Below are 22,659 nucleotides of genomic sequence, written 5' to 3' on the forward strand. Positions count from 1 at the left end.
ATTACACAGGTCTGACCAAATTAACTTTAGTAACAAGTTCTTTATTAAGGGACAAGATAAAAAAAACAACTAAAAACAAAGCAGGACCATCATGCCTCCAGAAAGCTGGTATAGAATTACAAGAAAAATTGCTACACTGCCCCTGTAAAAAGCACAATGACGATCCCAATAGCGATATCAATAGCTAATCGTCATTTAAGGGCAGAGTTTGTGGCAATAGTACAACTCTTCATAAATCAACTGAAGCTATTGAAATAGTTACTAAAAACCAAGCCATGATAAGCTCAAAAGGATTTGTTGACTACATATATCGGGCAGCTGTGGAAACCAAGGTCGCCCAAGAGGAGTCAGATGATCGCCAGTGTCTCCAAGGTCCCTGCTTGGATGGTGAGTTTTGTTCTCGCTCTGCTGCACTTCTGCATAATTTTACCTCTCCTTCTTCTGGACTGTGGTGCACCACCTGCTCCTCCCTGCTGCACTGCGCCCTGGGCAATAGCCTGCCTTGCCTGCCCCAAGAAACAGGCCTAATCAAGCTTAAGTTTTTGTGAAATATGTAAGGTTTTCATACCATGTCCAAGGCATTCAACTATTTTACTCTATTCAGCAGCAGATAGATCCTTTTTCTTTTCCACATTGCTTGAAAATGGTGGTCTGCTTGATAATGCAGAACACCCTTCCTAAGTAGCTATTCCGTTAATTGGTTTCACCTGGCAAACAAATTATCACAGGTGTCCGAGATTGATTTTAGTGATCAAAAGAGCCCTGAGGCACAATAGCATCCATAAGTTTAATTGAAAAACAAAATATTTTATCTATATGACACTTAAAGTGTACCCGAGGCAGTTTTCAATATAAAAAAGGGACAAAGGGGCATGTTCCCATCTAAAGGACATTCCTCTGTGTGCCCTCCGAGCCACTGACAGTCCCCCCTCTGCGGCACCTACCACCCTGTATTTGGCAACAAGGAGCATGTCGGCGGATTAATAGAGAACGGACGTCCATTGCAGGAGAGGAATTCCTGCATAACAGACCCCTCTCCCGTCTCTAAAGGTGCATATACAAGTCTGATTTTATGCCCGATTGTCGTTCAAACGGGACATTTGAACGACTTGTCATTCAAACAAAAAGGCGTTCAGGCTCCTTGTGCACACAGACAACAAAACATTTGAAATGCTAATTACAGCCAATTTACACGTCTTTTGAATGGTCAATGGACTTCATAGAACAATGGACTAGATGAAATGACTGATCAAATGACTTGTTGTTTGAAAGTCTATTAGTGTGAAACGAATAGATTTTCATACAACCAGTCGTTTGTACACATGTACAGACCGGTTAAGTCCACGGATCCTCCAAGCGGATTAGTCAAAACTGCTGCTATCAGTCTAACGATTGTTCGTACACAAGGCAAACTGTCATTCAAATGACCGGTTTGAATGACAAGTTGTTCAGAAAAATCAGACGTGTGTACGTACCTTAAGCGACTCTCACTGGCTCTCCTCTGCCTGCTCCCAGTGTCTCCCCCACCCGCCGCATTCTAATCTTTGCTCTGTGCTCACGAAGGAGAGAGTAGAGCTGCTTTTGCAGTGTTGTGACTCCAAAGGTCACAGAAGTGAAACTAACAGATTGCAGGAGATAGGAGCAGCGGGGAAAGGCGGCCATGGACACTACCTGATCCGGCCACCCTCCTGGATCAGGTAGTATGCTTTTTTTTAATTTTATGTCTGGCTCAGGCTTTCTTTAAAGAGAACCTGTAACAAAAAAAAGTTCCCCTGGGGGATACTGACCTCGGGAATGGGAAGCCTCAGGTTCCCAATGAGGCTTCCCCCACTCCTGTAGCTGCAGGCAGTCCAGCGCTGGCTCCCCCGAAGAGTCCCGGAATCCTCCCTCGACAAGCCTGACAAGCGCTGATAAGCACTGATTTATTTACCTCTCCTGGCTCCAGTGGGGGCGCTGTTGCGGCTCTCTGCATGGAGATAGGCGAAAATAGTCGATCTCCGTTGGGTCCGCTCTACTGCGCAGGCGCAGGAGACTTGCACCTGTGCAGTAGAGCGGCCCAACAGCGATCAACTATTTCCGACTATCTCCGAGGCGGAGAGCCGATACTGTGCCTGCGCTGGAGCCGGGGAGGTAAATATTTACATCGCCGCCGTTCTGGGAGGATTTTCGCCGCCGCCGTGGGACCGAGGAGGATGGGGGCAGCCTCAATAGGATCCGGAGGCTTCCCCCACCCGAGGTGAGTACCCCCTAGTGGAGGTTTTCTTTGTTACAGGTTTTCTTTAAATAGAATTTTCATAAGAATTTTTAATGCAGTGTATGAACAGTTAGTGTATGTTGGCTCTCATACTACATGGAAGTGGTGAAATTGGCTAATCATTGGCCAATCAAAATTGGATGCACTCTTAGTCCTCTGGGCAATGGTCCTTTAATGCACCCAGTGTGAACCCAGCCATATTCAGAAAAGCAATTTCTAATGATCAAATATGATGCAAGCGCTGAACAACTTTACTCATATTTGCTTTTTTTTTTTTAACGTCAGACTTGACTCTCCTGGCAACTAACTGAAGTCTCTCTTCTAATATAAACAAATGATAAAATTTACAAATGGAGATGAGTGCAACTGCAGCTGCTATGGGGTAAAAACGTTCTTCTTTTTATTATAATTTACATTATAAAGCAGTAGATATACATAGCTTGCTTCTGCTTAGATCCAGATGGGCATTTCATCTGGGGAAGTATGCATTGTAATATTTACAGACATCTGTGCACCAGTGATAAAGCTATGCTGTTCTCATGCTTAGAACAATAAACAGTCAAGTTATTAAGTCAGCTTCACGCTTCTAGCTTATTGCAGCACCTCACATGAAGCATCTGTCTTTCATACAGAGATTAACATGTATTGGGGTTGTGTGGGAATATTTAAACTAAAACTACAAAGATTTATACATAGTCAAAGAGGTATTCATCACTCTCTTGTTAAGACTGGCTGCATCCTAACTGCACCCACAGTTTACATGGGTTTTCTACACTAACGTGACCCTGACACATCACAAAACATGACCTAAAATTAGACTCAGGACCCTTCCACACTGGTGCGTTGCATTGGCCTATTTTACCGCAGGCCAGCGCTACGCCATTGAAAGTCTATGGGGGCGTTCACATTGACGCAGTACGGTGGAAGTGACATTTTCACCGCATCCCTGGCGCGAGCTTCTACCTACGTGGACGCCTTCTGCGGCAGACCGGAATTCAAGTACCTCTATGGTGATGCGTATGTTTATAAACGTTCGGCACAAGTTTTCGTGTCGCACATGAGCTGAAGCGTATTTTAGTAATACATTTCTGCGCAGTTGTGTGGTGAGCCACAGGAAGTGAGCATTAGAGTGCCTCACTTCCTGCTGCCCGATGGGGTATTAATGCGGTAAACCCCAAAGGCTTGTTTTTGGCGGTGCAATGCAGTCCCTGGACCGCCCTGCATTACAAATGCCGATCCGCAGTATGAAACTGGCCTTAAGGTGGCCATACACAGTTAGATTGCAATACAATGTGGCAAAGAGATCAGTACCTCTCTGATCTGAATCTCCCCCATACACATCCTCCCATACACGTCACACAGATTTTCAAATTAAGAAATCTATTGAAAATCTATTGAGCTAGGATGATGCAGTGTTCGATTCAGTGCAACGCTATGGGCCTTCGGTCTACTGTCGCTCCCCCAACTTGTCTAATCGACTGAAATTTACCATCTGGTCCGATCGTAATTTCAATCGATTTTTGCCATGCATCGATCTACATGACGATTGATGTGGCACATTGTGTCACAGATAACCAGTGTATGGCCAGCTTTACACTATTAGATCTAGTATCGTATTTTTCTGCGTATAAACACACTTTTTTCCCCAAAAATGGGGAGCAAAAGTCCCTGCATCTTATATGCCAAATACAGGGAGTCCTTGACAAAAGAACGCCCGTCAATATGAGCCGCCAACCCGCCATGATTTCGGGGATGCCCTGTACTATACTATGCTCCCCCATGTCCTCCTCCGCTCCCCCTGAATAATGTAAAGCAGCGGTAGCACGGCTCAGTGGGCTCACCTCATCCATCTGCTCCAGCGGCGATCAGAGACCTCTCCTCTCCGTCACGGCTGCCCTAGTACCGGCTTCTGCTGATGATGCAATCAGAACTGAGGTAAGTAATATATCATCTTTTTTAATTTTATAATACACTTAAGGTACCATATAACTCTTACACTGACAAAGCATCTCATAGGTGGGTGCGAAATGGCAGTCAACCGCTGTACTACTTGTTGACGCCTATCTTTCCCTTGTGGATTTTGTCACTGGCATATGCAGTTTTTACAGATTTTAACATGTTCAAATAAAAGTGTGGTTTTCTTTTTTCTTTTTTTTCCCCAAACAATCAGCACTCAGCAACGACCAAGCGCTTTATCCCAACCAAAGAATAAGCTTCATCAGAACCCTCTTAATGTTGGAAAAATATATGAATCATAGTTTGCTATCTCTGCATAAAAATACAGTCCCATAGGACAATCACACATACCGAACACAACCACACTCATTCCAACCTACTACCCCAAAAACCCACCCAACCCTTGAAACTCCCCTCTCCTACCCTCCACCCCCTCCCCAGCACTCTCACACCCTTTCACACATGCCTCGCAGCCCCTAACAAGTTCACATCATCAATTATTAATGCCTCTAATTGGAAATATCCTCCCATAACTGTTTTAAGATGTCCCACTTGATGATACCCTTCGTCCCACCCTCCTCAACTATTTCTTCACACACCCTATCACTTAGGAAGGTTGATAATTCCATTCTCCACTCATAAATAGAACAGGGTTCAACATCTTTCCATGTTACAATAATAAGCCTTCTAGACACCCTTATTCCGAAGTCCACCAATGACTATTGATGTCGGCACCTAACAGTTTTTTCTGTGGCTCGAGTACCGAAATTTGTGTTAGGGGATCTAGACCAACCCTTAGATTCAAATGTTGTGCAAAAAATCCTTATATATCTGTCCAAAAGCCCTCTACTACAAGACACTCCCAGAGCATATGCACAAAGGATCCCAGACTCTGATTACATTTCCAACAAATGTCGTTAATCACAAGGCCATATCTCGCCATCCGCACTGGTGATAAATACCATCTAGGAACTAGTTTATAATGAGATAGTTGTAAATGAGAGTCCAGAATACTCCAAATGTTCTCAAAGATTTTCAATCAAAGCCCCTTCTCTAACTCAGTTTTTTATTTTTTTCCCAACTTACACAACATTTAGGGATGTCCTTGTGGAAGGAATTGTCAACTATTTTATAGATCTTAGATAAAATGCTTGCTAGTGTGGTTTTCTATGTAAGTGTGCGCTGCCGCTGTGCCTTTGTGATACAAGTACCCTTTAACTCTTACACTTACCCTAACATTAGCCAAACCCTAACATTAACCATAAAATGCATCCTCTTATAATATTCTATTGCCTGTCCTGTGCCAAACAGGATTCATATGAGACGTGACGATCTGTTTGCTCAATGGACTTTGACAAACACAATGTAATTAATAATTTTTGCACGTAGTTATTGCAGTGGGACAGCATACTGCCATTTCTTTTCCTCATAATGATGACTAATTTGATGCATCTGCTTCAGTTTATGTTTTTTTCCTGTAGTCAAATTTAAACATAGGATCAGTCTTTAAGAGAAGATATTTTATGATAATTAAGTGCAAGACATTCATGGTTTACAATGCCAAAAGATAATTTGTGGATGAAGAGAACAATTTGTGCCTGTCCCTTGGGGCAGCAGTAATGGAACACTAGCCGTGATTTTGCAGTGGGAAAGCAGATTTTTATACACACATAACAAATATATATTAACAAGTAAGAATACGAATGTTATATGATAGCCTCAGTTTTTAGAGGTGTCAAGTAAAGATTCAATTTTTATTATGGTGATTTTTTATTTTTTTTTCCACTTTACAGATACACAGAACAATTCACATGACTAACTGGCCCTTCTAGGGAATAAGATACCCTTTAGGGCAGGGATGTCCAACTCAAGTCCTCGAGGCTCGAGGTCCTCACACATTTTTGGCACAGCTCGAATTAATTGATAGGACTGAATCAGGAGTGGTTCATCATGTACATTTCTCTATTTCTCAGTCCATCCTAAACCCTTGTATAGATATGGACCTCGAGGACTGGAATTGGACATCCCTGCTTTAGGGACTCAGAATGACATGCCCTGCCCCTTACTGCATTGGAGTCAGTTTTGAGAGAGAAGCCAATTAACCGGTTAGTTAAGTAGAAGGAGAAAGGCATAAAGCCAAGTGTTGGCACTGCAGCATTAATAGGAGGGTTGCAGCTACATCATCCCGGGCCAGTCAGTTAACCGTGCCATGCGTGCTCAGACATATAAAATGCAGTATGTTGAATGGAAGGAAAGAAGCAGAAGTCAGCACTGCAGGCAAATCGGTTTATTCCAGGATTAAAATGCTAACAGCAGTATGAAAAGTATTTCTCCATTGCAAAATAACACAATCATAAGTGCACATACCGGTCCTGGGTGGGCAGCCAGTGGGTGATGGGTGCAGGGCACAGGTGCCTGACAGCCGTTTCACGCAACAATGCCCTTCTACGGAGGCTTTGCACTGGAAAATACTTTTCATACTGCTGGTAGCATTTCATTCTCGGAATAAACCGATTTGCCTGCAGTACTGACTTCTGCTTCTCTCAGTTCAAAATAACCTGTTCGTTATTAGGATACCTTATAAATAATGCCAACAGTTATTTTTGAGCCTTATTTTTTCCCTGTACAGCATTCATCTGTATGTATTTAATAGACAGAAAATGCTCTTTTCAGAATGTATTAACCTCTAAAACTGACTCTAAGGCAGAACTGCGCTACCGTATATATTCGAGTATAAGCCGAGATTTTGAGTCCAAAAAAGTGGTCCAAAAGTGGGGGTCTCAGTTTATACTCGAGTCACTTCATCTGCCCCCCCCCCCCCCCCAAGTGTCCCTGAGTGTCTGCTCTATATGCTATATAGCATGTCAGTGGCTCATTTACCAGCATGCCAGCAGCTGCGCATGTCTCCCGCACGTCTTTTACCCCCCCGCTGGAGCGATGTGGTCCGGGCTGGCATAGCGGTGCACGGCATTCATTCACAGGACCACGCTGCCTGAAGAAGTCTCAGCTGTATGACACCCTCTAGTGTCACCTTTAACTGCGTGTGCCGCTGCAGGACGTCATACAGCTGAGACTCCTTCAGGCAGTGTGGTCCTGGTAAAAGATGCATGGGGAGCCGCAGACGCTGACATGCTATATAGCATAGCATATTTATATATAGCAACATTATACAGCACATATATGGCAGGGGACACAGGCGGAGGACTCGGAGAAGCTGCTAGCATACCGGTAAATTGTAGGAGCACAATTATTCCACCCATATATGGCAGGGGACACAGCAGGGGACGAGCAGGCACTGGGGGCACATATGTCATGCACGATGACATGTGTACATGATTCACCTCCACCATGGAGGGGGGCATTCTTGATGTCATTCGCAATAAAAAGTTTACATGAATTTTGTAAACATATTTATTGCTATCTGCTGATGACTTTGATCTGCTTTTCCTGTGTATGGTTGTGGCCGGTCACGGCTGTGAGTGGTGTTGTAGTTGTGGCATTTTCTACCCCCAGCTTATACTCGGGACAATCAATTTTTCTAATTTTTTTAAGGTAAAAGTTAGGGGGTCTAGCCTGAACCCCACAAAATGAATTAATGAAGAATTTAATGGGGTAGGAGTCCAAAATGCTATTAAGAAACTGAAGTTACATACAGCCCGGGGTGCTGACAAGTTTTTTTCTATGTACTATAAAAGTTTCATGCATATATTAGTTCCTAACCTTACAAACTGCCTTAACTCACTAAGAAAGAACCCCTTAACTCATACCGAATTTCTTGAGTACCACATTATAATGTGTCCCAAACCAGATAGGTACTTGTTAAACACTAAACATTATAGGACGATTGCCCTATTGAACCTAGAGTACAAAATTCTGATGGCAATACTGGCTAAACATCTAAACAGAGTCTTCCCGGTTTGGTTAATAGGGATGAAGATCTTTCCCTATAGGCAAGCCCGATCTCACAGAGGTGAAATATATGAACAATTGTCCATTTTTATCTATCCACTTCACTCAAAAGCCCAGCAGTTATCTGCCATAAAAGTACCGGTATTTTTTGTCTGCAATTCCTCATCAATGAGGGACTGCTATATTCCGACTGAGTCCCAACTGGAGAGAAACATTCAGTTGCATAGCTGAATATTAACTCTTTCAGGCAGAAAATGAACACAGCATATTTATTTGTTTGCTTGCCACTGTACATGCATATCTCTATCTCATCATGTCACATGTCACTTAAAGGAGTCATCAGGCGAAAATGGATAAAATAAGTGGTACTGACTGGGGGCTTCCTCCAGCCCCAAACTTCCGGCATGTCCCTCGCCGCAGCTCTGCAGTCAGCCGTTCGCCGCAGCTCTGTCCCGGTCCCCAGCGATGATGTCAGAGCGACCTCCAGGACGGCCTGAACTGCGCCTGCGCAAGCGGCGCTGTCAATCACCGCCACGTGGTCCGGAGAGGACTGCGAACGGCTGACTGCAGAGCTGCGGCGAGGGACATGCTGGGAGCTTGGGGCTGGAGGAAGCCCCCAGTCAGTACCACTTATTTTATCCATTTTCGCCTGATGACTCCTTTAAGTGACATGTGACATGTGTCATCCAATTGAACAAAAGATAGTTTCCAAGGATTAGCTATCGTTTGCTGAACAGCTACCATTAAGAAATGAATAATTGACAGTGATGTTTGAATATTTAAAATATAATAATGTAGCCCAAGTGTCTCTATGTAAAATAATTCCAGATAATGAATGCAAAAGACCATACACTGTAGACCAAATTCTTCTCAATTTTGGACAAGAACAAAATGTATTAAATATATGTCCACGTTGACCGCAACTAAAACCTAAAGCACTGTCATTTCCTTAAATATGAGGAAGTCTTGCAGACATCAGCTGCACAAAGCAGGAGGTCTTATAAGTTATTTTTCACACTTGCACTAATTGAGTCGCAGGCAGCAACATGGATGCTCTCACATGGACAGGTGGCTTTAGAATCAAGGTATGTAGTTTGGAACAATGGGTGGCATTTATCTTAGCAATGTGTAGAGCTGAACTGAGGGGATTTGTTGTATTTCTCAGGTGAAGTGGAGTTCACTTTACAGGGTTTGGCTCAGACTCTGCTAGAAGATCTAGATGTTTATATAAGTGTGATTGAAAAATATAGGAGACTGCACAATTTAAAAATCTAAGAAGTAATTGTCAGTGGCAGTAAAAACTGCCTTTAATTGTTAAACCAGGCTGTAACCCAGATGTATATTGAAATAAGTCACAATAATTGTTTTCCATATGATTTCAATGCTTAGGACAGCCATTAACAGGAGAACATAATGCATGCTATCTTGGCCCTCAGGATTACATGATGATCATCTGCAGCCTGCTTATAACGTAAGACATGATTTCAACAGTTTATTCCACTAAATACTTTATCAGGCAAAACAATAATCCACGGAATAGAGGCCGACCTGCAGCAAATGAGTCACAATATATGGTAAGAGCAGGCAGCTCATTAAACAGCAATTTTCAAACAGTAGTTAGGTTATACAAGAAGTCAGTGAGGTTAGAGCTAAATTCCAGCCTGCTGAAAGTCTATCTCATGCAGCAGCAGCAGCTTTCTCTGCACTGACAATAATGTCTTTCTAAAATGTCCATATTAAAACCTTATTTCCTTTTTGCAAATGTGGTCTTGTAACTTCTTCTGAGCGCCTCTTTATGGCCTCCGTCAGGCACCGTGAGAGAAGTGCAGCAAGTAAATGATGTAGCGCCTCCCCGTATACATTATGGGAGGGGGCATTTCCTCTACTACCAGAATTTTGAACCTTTGCGGGCAAAGTGTGACCTTGCGTGACCTTGCGTGCCTGCATGGCTGTTCACGGCACCACAATAACAGGTAAAAAGGAGTCTCCACATGTATTTGTGCTTGCAGCAAAACATTCATTTTTGACCTGGGTACGTGCGGCTCTTGCACTGTTGTCATTCATGCACTGTTGTAATTATTTTAAAAAGAGCCCAAGGTGGGATCATAAAATAGAAAATAAAGTAGGCTACCTGATCTGGGGGGCTGAGTGGATCAGGTAGCCGCAAAAACGGCCACTTCCCTCTGGGTCACGATGCTGCAAAAAGAGACTGTGTGTCTCTCACAGCATGCAGAGGAGTGGCAGGGGCATTGCCAGAGCTGCCCAATGGCAACTCTGGAAACCCTTGCAGGAACACCCCTGGTGGGTGTTTTGAACAGGGAATTCCTCTCCCCGTGTTAACCTCCCAGATAGTGACAGATATTGTTGTTAATCTGGGGGGGTCCATAGCGCGGCAGTGAGGGGCAGAGAGCGGCGGTGGGGTAACACAGAGGCATGTCATGAGGCAGAGAACATGCCTCTGTGTCCCATCTGCCCCTCCCCCCCCCCCCCCCCCCCCCCAAGAACCACCTCGAGTTCTCTTTAATAGCTGATATATGCTGGTCTTTTAATTGAATAACTAATTTGCACATAATTGGTTTATGGGCATATTTATTTCTTTATGCATTGACACTTTGATGGTAACTCTTATGCACTATCTTAGCGCATAGATTATCAGATTGCTAGACCCAGGTCTTTTTCCATACTGGATCCACCGATTCGGTATTGGAATTCTGTGCATGCTGCAGGTATATATTGAGTGAGTGTAACGGTTGGACATCAGCGCCCCTCTATACTCACGAGCTCCTAGGGGAGACTGCTTTATTTGGGTGTAATTTTAATTGGTGTTAATCGTGCTATGTATTCTTGTGTTGTTGCAAACTTACTTAAAATTATTTACATTATTTAATTGGTGGTACAGCTGATTTAGCAATCAACAGTGAGTGACAGTAGGCGACAGTGAGGTGACCTGATAAACTTGAATAAATACATCAGAGGGCAATACAAAAGCCTGGCAGATGAGCTTTTTGTCCCTAGGATTGTACAATGGAGAAGGGGACATGAACTGCATATGGGGGAAAAAGGTTTTGGAATCCATTTAGAAAGGGGTCCTTCACAGTGAGAGTGGTTACAATCTGGAGTATCTTACCTCAGGAAGTAGTTATGGCAAACTCTATTTTTTCCATTTTATGGCTAATTGGCCCAGGCCTTGTAAGAATGTTTGCCTTCCTTTGGATCAACTGGGATATGTGCGGGTTCAGCATGGTGGTTTTTTTCTGGTTGAACTCAATGGATCCAAACTAACCACTGTATGTAACTATAGGCTCAATGTTAGAACTTTCTTTGGGGTTTTATTTCTGTCTTTTTGACAAGAAATAGTAAAATCTCTTCACTGGGTTGGAGACAGCAACAAATCCAACCATCTCTTCTTTTGGAGTGGGTTAGAGTTACAGTAGTAGCCATTTACTGTTCCCAGGACTACTGGCCAGGAGGTCCTAGACGGACGCAGAAAGGAAAACAAATTCTAGCTCATTTCAATACTATACTAGTTATAATTACTTCAGGAGTTTGTACTCTTTTTTTTTCCTTCTCACATGTGTACAGTTCAGTTGCAAAGTCACTACATTTTCTGCTCTTTTAAATGATGTTCCTCTAGTTTTCTACGTTATCCTTCTATCTTAAGAGAGAAGTAAACATGTGACATTAAACTGAGGAAGATTTGCACCTGGCAATGTTCTTTTACTGAAGGCAGTTTGTGTTTGAAATGCAGTGATGGACAGTTCTGTTCTCCATTATCATCAATGTGTTGATAGTAATAAAGTACCCCAAGGAGCAAAGGAATTGCAAATAGTCATATGGATATTTCAGTAACATAAAAGCTTAACATGCCCCTTTATAAAAGATGCCTATATACAGGCAGATTTGATTCCAAGGGTGGGTGACAGGTGGTGAGTGACATGCCCATCCTCTGTAGTGCTGAAGTAATGTGGGGGACCTACCTTGATCTTTCTTTTCGCTTGGTTGTTGAGTACTAGAAATGGTGCACATATGGTGAGCACTTGCATCCCTTGATAGTACACAACTGAATAACTGGTATCTGCTCACCCAGAGATTTTATAAAAAGTTATAAGATTTGTGCGAGCATTAACAGGTTCTGTTGTTATCATTCTCCTCTGCAATGTGAAAGAATTCCAGTTACTTCAAACAGCTCTTGAATATAGTGACAGGCAGCCTACAGGGCCATCAAAGTGCAGGAATCCTGTACTTTGAAGCTACTGGACCAGGTTCCGGGCTGGTTCAGTGGACCTCTTGTTAAGAGTAACAAAGCGCCCTACAATATCTAAGCACAGCGTAATTTCACTGTGCATGCTATGGATGCATAGCGTGCGCAGGCCATTATAACAATCTCTGCACTCATTAAGCTGCATAGTGAATCAAGCCCATGTATTTAATCTTTCAGCGGCAGCTGTATAGAGGAGTTGAGCTGAGTCAGGAGATTAGGTCTGTGGTCACAGTGAACGAGGACCATACAGGATATGGACGATGTTACACTTGGTCACAGTCATTGAACTTACTGCTGAACACTGCTGAGGTGACAACAGGAGGTGAGAAAAGGAGGTGTCCTCCGTCAATGAGAAGAATGAGTGCTACAGGGAGGTCCATGTATAGATCCATACTCTGGCCCCAGCAGACTGCAAGCTGCTGACTCCAAAAAGAAAGGTCCTGTCTCTGTTATCTCTCCTGTTATCTCTGCTGTCTCCAATGTTTGAGGCCGATTTTACACTTCAGATGTGAATTTGCAGTGCAATGCCCAACCCCTGCCACATCGCACCACAATGCACAAAATAACAAACATATGACAATGCAGCAGAGTCCACCGACAGGGCCCTATGCATAGCGCCGACCCCCCGCATGCCCATGGCTGCCCCATACTCAGCAGTGCAGGAAGTACATCACTGGGAACCCCGGGAATCCCCATTATATAATGCCACTGCCAATCTTTTTAAAAGGTATGCTTCACCCATTGAATTACATTACTTCTGCCATGGTGGAAGTCCGGTGGTAACGTACTGTTGCCCCTGCATCGGCTCGACGGTGGACCCGGGCACTTCCAGTGTGCTAGACCCCATTGCCTTGCATTGCCGTTGCATTAACCTGCGGTAAATCTTGGTAACTCAACACAGGTTTTTAATACAAGTGTAAAAGGGGCCTGAACATGTGTGCTGCATGGGGAAAAGGTCCTCATTAGAGAGGTGAGTCCAATGTCTGATGTATGGGTACCTTTACTCTTCAAAACCAATGTTGTATGGGACTGTTTGAAGATAGCAGAGAAATATTTGAAGTAATTCTTAGTAATATCCAGAGAAGGAAAACATTATAGCACTCCAGTCTAACATATGTGTCTGTGGTCTTTTTTTTAAAAAAAAAATTTGTGTGTCTGTGGTCTTTTAAAGACTTGTGAAATGATTGAGCATGGAAAACCACACTAGAAATTAATTTCTAGTAGAAGCTCTCAGGATTACAGGTAGGGACAGGTAGAATGTCACTTATACACTCCTGACCAGGCCAGAGAGTCCTTTGTGGTTGGGAGCTAGACACAGTGTGGCTCTACTTCAGACCACAACTAAATAATATGTCTTCATGTTGAAAATCACTGAAGGATCCATTAGCTGTAATATTACAATTCTTGTAAGCAGACTTTTGGCTGGATATAATCTTGTTGAGAAAACAAACTTGCAGGCACTTTGTTCTTGATCCTGGGTATCTAAATACAGCCATGTTACCAAAATATTTATCGTTTAGCGATTTTATTGGCTGTTGAAGGCAGGCCGGCAGCTTCAAAAGTTGTGTATTGTTCTGTCATCTGAGAGGTGCCCATAAGTTCTGGCAGGTTGAGAGACGTAAAACTCGCCAGAATATAGCCACAATTTATCCAGACGGAGGGTATATGGAGCACACCCTAAATAGCTTGGGTTAGCTTTGGGCCAACAGCTCAGGAGTTGAATGTGAGAATGTGCCAGGCCAAACAGCCAGATCCTGCTTCTGGAAGTCTGTCAACCAAAGTCTAGCAATGTTTTGTGTGTGTGCATGAGAACAAAATGAACAAAGCATTTCTCCATTACAGCTTGTGGCCGATTTCAAGAGAAGTACAACATAAAGTTAAGAAGTCTCAGAACTGTTTAATAAAACGCAAAGGAGTGAAAATATAAAAAAGTGGTGATTAGGAAACACAAGAAAATGTGAACAGAAGGAAAAGAAAAGGCAAATGATTGGAACTGAATCCCCTTTACCCCAGGATGAAACATGTGTTAATGTTTTAAATTACAATAATCTGTTTGCCAACAAAGTCAAAGTCATACTTAGGAATGTTTTTCCTGGCCATATAATCTTCTGGGCTTCTTTCTAGGATTGAATTTGTAGCCTGTTATTGGAATATCTCTTTCTGGGACAAGCCCTTTAAAATCACAATGCTGAATTCCCTCCACAGAAAGAGTGTGACTGTAAAAGTTCACAGGTATTTGTCTTTTTGGGAAATAGCCTACTACGTTACTTTATAATCTAAGCATATAAGGTTATAACCTGCTTAAAGAAATATGGTAGGTTCACCTTAAAAACGTTTCCTCTTCCAGAAAACATTTCCTTACTCTTCTGGTGTGACTTTAGTTTTAACGAGTTAAGGGGATTTCTGGGAACTTTAAAAGTTGAGGTAATCTCCATACTTCCGTTTAATGAACACTATTATACACATATTCATTGTTTAAGTGCCTGTCTGAAGGTGAGTAGTGTCTTCAACATTTGAGTAAAAACCATGACAAAATAGTATTGTATGCTGAGGACAAGTGGTGGATCCCCTTTGCTTATCTTAGGCAGCATGGTGGCGTAGTGGTTAGCACTCTTGCCTTGCAGCGGTAGGTCCGTGGTTTAAAGGGACTCCGAGCAGTGCAGAAACTATGGAAAGATGCACATCATTTTAAAGCTCTCTTTTTCCTCTTTCCAATGATATATAAACCGCCACCCTACGCCTTTTAGTTTTCGCTATTTTCGCGATTGAAATTGCCGCGGCCGCGATTTCGATCGCGAAAATAGAGAAAACTAAAAGGCATAGGGCAACGATTTAGGTGTCGTCAGAAAGAGGAGAAAGAGAGCTTTAAAATGATATCCATCAAGCCATAGTTATATTGTATTACACAGGGCGACTTTTTGTCAAAGTCAGCAGCTGCATTCAGCAGAATGGAGCTGCTGACACTGGGGAAAGTGTCGTCCTGTGTAATACAATATAACTATGGCTTGATGGATATCATTTTAAAGCTCTCTTTCTCCTCTTTCTGACGACACCTAAATCGTTGCCCTATGCCTTTTAGTTTTCTCTATTTTCGCGATCGAAATCGCGGCCACGCAAATTTCAATCGCGAAAATAGCGAAAACTAAAAGACGTAGGGTGGTGGTTTATATATCATTGGAAAGAGGAGAAAGAGAGCTTTAAAATATTGTGCATCTTTCCATAGTTTCTGCACTGCTCGGAGTCCCTTTAAATCCCAGCCAGGTCATTAACTCCACAGAGTTTGTATGTTCTCCCAGTGTCTGCTTGGGTTTTTCCCCGGGCACTCCAGTTTCCTCCCATATCCCAAAAACATACGGATGAGTTAATTGGCTTCCCCTAAATTGGCCCTAGACTACAATACATACACTACACAATACATACAGAGGCATATGACTATGGTAGGAATTTAATTGTGAGACCCTCTGAGGGATAGTTCAGTGACAATATACTCTGTACAGCATTGCGGAAGATGTTGGCGAAATATATATATATATATATATATATATATATATATATATATATATATATATATATATATATATAAAGTAATAATAATAATGTTAGATTTATGGTTTCAGATTGACATACAGTAATCCTGTCCACCCCCTCTCCCAGGACCAAATTATTTTTTTAAAAAGTGTCTTTCACCTTGAGATGTAGAAGACTACAGGGTCTTGATCAAACCATTTATGTCAGGCCATGCACTTATTCTGTTTTGTTTTGTTTTTTATCACAAACTGCTACTCTCTGTACCCCTCAATATTCAGGATTGAGCACATTACTGGGCTTTGCTTAAGTTTTGGTGTTGGATCTTTAGGGTGTACACATTTCTGCCTCAATGTGATGCTGAGTTTGAAAACAGGGATAGTTGTCTTTTAAACAACCTTGTGAATTCAAGGAAGCTTATTTCACACCACAGTTGACACTGTCCAGCACTTCACCAAGTCTGTAAATTCAGAAACAAGTTTGAGAAACACAAGGCTAGATTTACTGTAACATTTAAAGCTTTATTATGAACATAAAATGACTGCTTATAAGGTACCTGCCTGTTATTGATAATGTTTCCGCCAAGACCCAGGCAGAATCCATCGCTTCTGGGTCCCGGCACTTGTTCCCTGTTGATGACACTGCTGCTGGAACGCAGGCTGCACATCCTGATAAGTGGAGGGCGCGTTACCAGTATGTCCTCCGCAGATGTAAACAGCGCGGTGTCAGCTGACCATACAGCTGACACCTAGGTAGATGTACTGCTGTGTGATTGGATGTGCGGATTGTGGCCGGCCACTAATTGGATCAAAGTTGTATTTAAGCCTGCAGAGTGCTCCCAGTCATCGCCCATGATAAGAATAGCTGTGGCTAGTTGCTGGGTGTGCACTCACATTGTTTGAATTACTGGATCTCGACCTTGACTTGTGTTTGACCATTCTTGTCTGCTGTTATTAACCCTTGCTTTGACTCCTGGATACTCTTGCTTGCTGCCTGGTCTGACCTCTGCTTGTTAACTGGACACTCTTGCCTGCCACCTGGACCAACCTCTGCTTGTTAACTGGATACTCTTGCATGCTACCTGGATCGACCATTGCTTGTGTACTGGACACTCTAGTTATACCTGGACTGACCCTTGCTTGTTGCTTGAATAATCTTGCATGTGGACCTTGCATGAACTCTTTCACTGCCTGGATCATTCACTGCCTGTTCTTGAAACATCTGTCGTAACTGGCAATCAACGCTGAGGGCCTCATCCTCCTGAATCAAGGTAATAGTCCTGTGTGATACTTAAGAACTATTAACCTGTGTATACTTGCCTCTGTGGTGTTCTGGTGGGTGATTGTCCTCTCTACTTCAGTCTGTATGACTTGCACTTTAAGACCTGGGGTAACCGTTGAAGACTGTGGGCCGGGCTCAGAGCTGTGGCAATAGATTGGGGCATAGAGACTGATTGGGGACATGACCTGTCAGGCCTTACACCCCTAAATATATCAGTGTACTAAAAACATACAACTTTGTTAAATAAATCCAGAAGGAACGCCACATCAAACACAAAACTCAAGATCAGCGTATGCTACAATAAATGAGTCTTGAGTATCTGCTCTGTCGTATATTGAGGGTCTAATCAATACAAATGGGTCGGCACCACCGAAGATAAATAAAGCTCTTTTATTGATAACAGCAGTCACAGAAGCTGTTTCGGGCTAAAAAGCCTTTTATCAAACTGCTCAATAGTGTAACAAACACCACCATTGATTGGACATTGTGGTCCCAAGAGACACTGGGACGGGGTCGTGGCACACCCACCTATGCCAAGGTGCTCCTCACTTCACCTTTTTGTGTATATTGAGGGTCTGGCATACAAGCTTTAACAGCGCAGGAGATTTGGCCGCAGACGGCACCACCATAGACCGTAATAGGAATTACGACCTATAGTAGTGCTTAGTGATAAATTTGGGCACCGTCAAAAGACGGAGGCAAGGAACACACTTGTCTTTCAGTTTTCCGCGCGCGTTTTTCTGCATACGTTTTCTGCACACCAAGTGTGTTTCTATGCAGTAAAACGCGTGAATTTTTTCACAGCAGCTAATGTAATTGATACAGAAAACTGACAAAATGTGCAGAATCAGGATGCAGTATGTCCGTTTTTTCTGTGCACGAAAAACACATTAAGTGTGAACTAGCCCATTGATTAACATGAGTTCTCAGTTTTTCTGTGCAGAAAACGCATACGAAAACTGTCAAGTGTGTTCCCTGCCGGAGCTCAAATTGCTTTTAAAACACAGTAATTCAGCCGCCAGCAATAGCTGGAAGCCGAATTACATCATTCCCCACCATCCACGGCAAATAGTGGGGGACCGGGGGAATAGTTATTAGTGCCATCGGGGCTTGTGCAGGAGCATAGTAAGCCATATATTGGCTTTATCCTGCACCCAAATCTCCCGATGGCTATTTCATAGGGATGCTCTAGTATATGGCATTTAAATTTGTCCTGCATGACACTGCATAGATCAAATAAGTTGATTGAAGTACCCTCCATCTCCGTCAGTCATCAAAGTTTTATTGTTACAAAAGTTAAAACGTGGTGCTGTATGGCAGGGACAGTCTGCTGTTTCGGGCTCCAGTAATAAGTAAGTACGCCCAATATTAACCACTTCGTCCACAGGTCAGAATATATATGTCCTCTGGGACTTCATCTAAGCCACAGGTCAGTAGATCTACTGACCTGTCCAGAAGCAGTGCTGTGCAGGATTGGGCTTGCTCCTGTGCACCTTTCTGTCACTATCTGATTCAGCACTAATTGGTGAATGGGAATATAAGTTTCCTGAGCTAATGAGATTTATTTTTACTATTAAAAATACTTTTATTTTCTCATTCATAGTAAAAAACACACTCTGTAGCATTATTTCAGAATCAAATATCTTCACCATAAATTGTGACAGGAACATAATCTAGGTTTTGTGATAAGCGGTAAGAATAGCCAAACAAAATTTGTGTTTTTCTATCTACAGTAGCACTTTTTACTTTTAAACCGGAATTGGTAAACTGGAATTGGTAAAACTGAGAAATACATGTTTGTTTTATTTTTTTCTTTGTTTTCCCATTAAAATTCATAGAAAACAAAATTGTTTGAGAGACAAAATGGCAATGAAAGCTTAGTTTGTCTTGAAAAAAACAATATATATTTCATTTCTGTGTCATAAGTAGGGATAAAGTTATTTCTGATTAAATAGGGACATAGCTAAACTGTCAAAACTGCTCTGGTCAATAAGTTGAAAACAAGGTCTGGATGCGAAGTGGTTAAGAATCAGTCACAAAACACTGCTATATATACTAAAATATTATCCAATCAGAATTGACCTGTGTACAAATCAGAAGCTGCCGATCATCCACCTTCGAAAAGGAGAGACGCAGTACAATAGCATAACACAGAAGCGGAAGTCCCGCCTACACCAGTAAGTCCTATGTAATAAGACCTCTCTTCAATAGTGCAGCAAGCATCTGCAACACCCATCCACCCTGTAATATAACGTCATCCATGTCACCATGGAGACGCTTACGCACTACAATACAGGAAGTGGTGGGTGCTTCATGGAAGTAAATACAAGCATATGCACTATACTCACCACACCAAAGAGTGGAAATTTCCGGCCCCCGCAGAAAGATGTGCCTATAGAAAGGAGACAAATGAAAATAGACACTAATGACTATACAGGAAAACGTTATAAACACTATATACAAATGACAGTATTTACAAATTAAAGCTCAGGTCATATTCCTTGTTGATTGTATCCAATTCCCTTATCCATTTCGCTTAAGTTTGAAGTAGCATTTTATGTCTATAACCTTTGTAGTGTGTAAGCATCTCCATCGTGATATTGATGATGTTGTATTACAGCATGGTTGGGTGTTGTGGATGCCTGCTGCACACTGTTGGAGTGAGGTCTTCTTACCTTGGACTTCCTGGTGTAGGAGGGATTTCGGCTTCTGTGTTGTGCTATTACACTGCCGCTTTCCCCTTCGAGGTTAGATGACCGTCATGGGTCTAATGTTGACCTTGTGTACCCATGCCACGGACTGATTTGGACCTGAATTATTCGCTCTCTAAGACCACTAGTCCATTGTATGATCTTGTATCTTGTATCCTACCTTGTTTCCTTGTATGATCTAGTGCTGTCTGCCACCCCTATTTATCATTGTCCTTAACCATATTTTGTTGTTAATAATAATAATCTGGAGTTTTGTGTCTTGTGTGGCATTTGTTTTGTTTTTGCTTTGATTATTTAAATAAAGTAAATGTTTTCATACTTATTTGGGCCATTTTTGGCCATTTGTGGCTATACATTATAGAGCATTAGATTAAATTAATTATCCCATTCAAACCCCAAGAGGATGGACTCAGGTCACTATGTCTTTTTAATCAAAAAGCAGAATACAGAATAATAACACTTGGGCCCTGGAACCTTCTAGTGGCTTTAAGAATGAATTAACATTTGCAAACCTTGGTGCCATTAGTTGATTCTATTTTTATGCTACTGGCAAATGTGTAAGAAGTCATAGTCATCCCACCCAGGATATTGCCACTGTTGTAGTTGGCTAAACAGAAGGATTGCAGTTCTCATTCCTGCTGCTTCGCAAATCAGGTCCACACTCATGAAAAACATCAGACACTGCATACACAGCAATGTGTGAAATTACTACTAACATGGTGTTTCATACTGAAATTTGATATCACACTGCCCATATTTGTGTGTACTGGTGTATTTTTGATCAATACAACTGAATAGGGGTCATCATCACCACATGCAATTGGTGTTAGTGGGATATAATATACTGTATGTGCTTAAATTCAACCTTGTAACTTTCCCACTCCCTATCTGCTTTAATAAACCACTGCTTCCCTCTCCTTCCAGTCACTCTAAACCCAATCTGCTCACATCTGCTACCATCTCTCTAACCCCTCTCCCCCCTCTGGCCATAGCCCCTCTAACTCTTAGCAGCTATCCTGCATAGATTCTATTCCCTCTGTCTTCTCCAAGGGGGCATTAGAAAGCGAGTTAAAGGGACTCCGAGCAGTGCAGAAACTATGGAAAGATGCATATCATTTTAAAGCTCTCTTTCTCCTCTTTCCAATGACATATAAACCGCCACCCTACGCCTTTTAGTTTTCGCTATTTTCGCGATTGAAATTGCCGCGGAAAATAGAGAAAACTAAAAGGCGTAGGGCAACGATGTAGGTGTCGTCAGAAAGAGGAGAAAGAGAGCTTTAAAATGATATCCATCAAGCCATAGTTATATTGTATTACACAGGGCGACTTTTTGTCAAAGTCAGCAGCTGCATTCAGCAGAATGGAGCTGCTGACACTGGGGAAAGTGTCGTCCTGTGTAATACAATATAACTATGGCTTGATGGATATCATTTTAAAGCTCTCTTTCTCCTCTTTTTGACGACACCTAAATCGTTGCCCTACACCTTTTAGTTTTCTCTATTTTCGCGATCGAAATCGCGGTCGCGGCAATTTCAATCGCGAAAATAGCGAAAACTAAAAGACGTAGGGTGGTGGTTTATATATCATTGGAAAGAGGAGAAAGAGAGATTTCAAATGATGTGCATCTTTACATAGTTTCTGCACTGCTCGGAGTCCCTTTAAGTGAAAATGCTCTGAAGGAACCAAAGATGGTTATTTTCTCTTCTAGGACATGCAGCTTCTTTGATTGTCACATGCCTGGTTGATGGAGGTACTGTCTTCATATTTAAGATGGCCTGGAAGCTAGTGAAAAAGAACATTCTTGCTTCCATTCGACTTGGCCTTTCAAAGCAAAATACTTTCTCCAGAGCAATCTTCTTCAGTGTTGAGGAATATGTCTATGGTATCCAGTGAGTGAGGGTCTGTTGTCGGGCTTTCTTGTGCTAGATTTGGAAATGTGGTAAACTGGAAAGAAACAATGCAGAAAAGAAGCCAACTAAATCATTGTCAAGCTTGTGATTCTATCTTATAGTTTAATTTTCTACTGCTTCATAAACATTTTCACCACAACTGCTTGGAGGCTCCTTTGAAAGATATGTGTGCCTACATTTTATTTGACTGCAATATATTTTCACAGTGGAAGGCACAGGAATTTGTCCTAGACATGGGCAAGGCCATGTCTACCTCTTAAAATATATTACACCCGGTATAATTTACACCTAATTTCCCTGGTATTCAATTAAGGTTGTTTTTGAAAGGAACCGAGAAGTGGTAGAAAGGAAAGCGATGGAATGTGTGTTTTTTTTTCCCAAGGAGATGATAAATGTTATTCTGAAATAAAATAATGTAAATCATTGGCATTTCTATGTTATTTTTTTTTAAATATATGAGCAAAGGAAACACTGGTAAATCTTCAGAGACATGATACCTTTGAAGAAAAAGAGAAATGGACCACACAGAGTAAATTTTAATGCAGTCTGGCATTTGGAATTTTAATAAAATTAAGAAAACATTAAGCATGAGATGTTGGTCTGCGTAAAAAGGGTCCCAAACTTTGTCAGTACTTGACTCAATTTCAAATTAAACAAGTGGCCATGAACCTGCAATCTGGATGAACTAGAACAGAGCAGCAGGACGAAGAAGTTGTATAGTGTATATATGACACAAACCCTTAACTATCCTTTATCTCCACCCTATATCAGTGTTTCCCAACCCTGTCCTCAAGGACCACCAACAGTGCATGTTTTGTGGAAATCCAGAGAAATAGTTCAAGCGGATCTGAG

At 42.1% G+C, this 22,659-nt stretch overlaps 1 long non-coding RNA gene across 1 annotated transcript; it reads left to right on the forward strand.

Annotated features, from left to right (window-relative positions):
- Nucleotides 1–1,623: 1,623 nt before the first annotated feature.
- Nucleotides 1,624–22,230, forward strand: LOC137556701 (uncharacterized). Its single transcript, XR_011029346.1, has 3 exons — nt 1,624–1,697; nt 2,540–2,636; nt 21,606–22,230. It is a non-coding gene; the product is annotated as an uncharacterized lncRNA (long non-coding RNA).
- The last annotated feature ends 429 nt before the right edge of the window (nt 22,231–22,659 follow it).

This window comes from Hyperolius riggenbachi, chromosome 1 (genome assembly GCF_040937935.1).
Source record: "Hyperolius riggenbachi isolate aHypRig1 chromosome 1, aHypRig1.pri, whole genome shotgun sequence".
Classification (NCBI taxonomy): Eukaryota; Metazoa; Chordata; class Amphibia; order Anura; family Hyperoliidae; genus Hyperolius; species Hyperolius riggenbachi.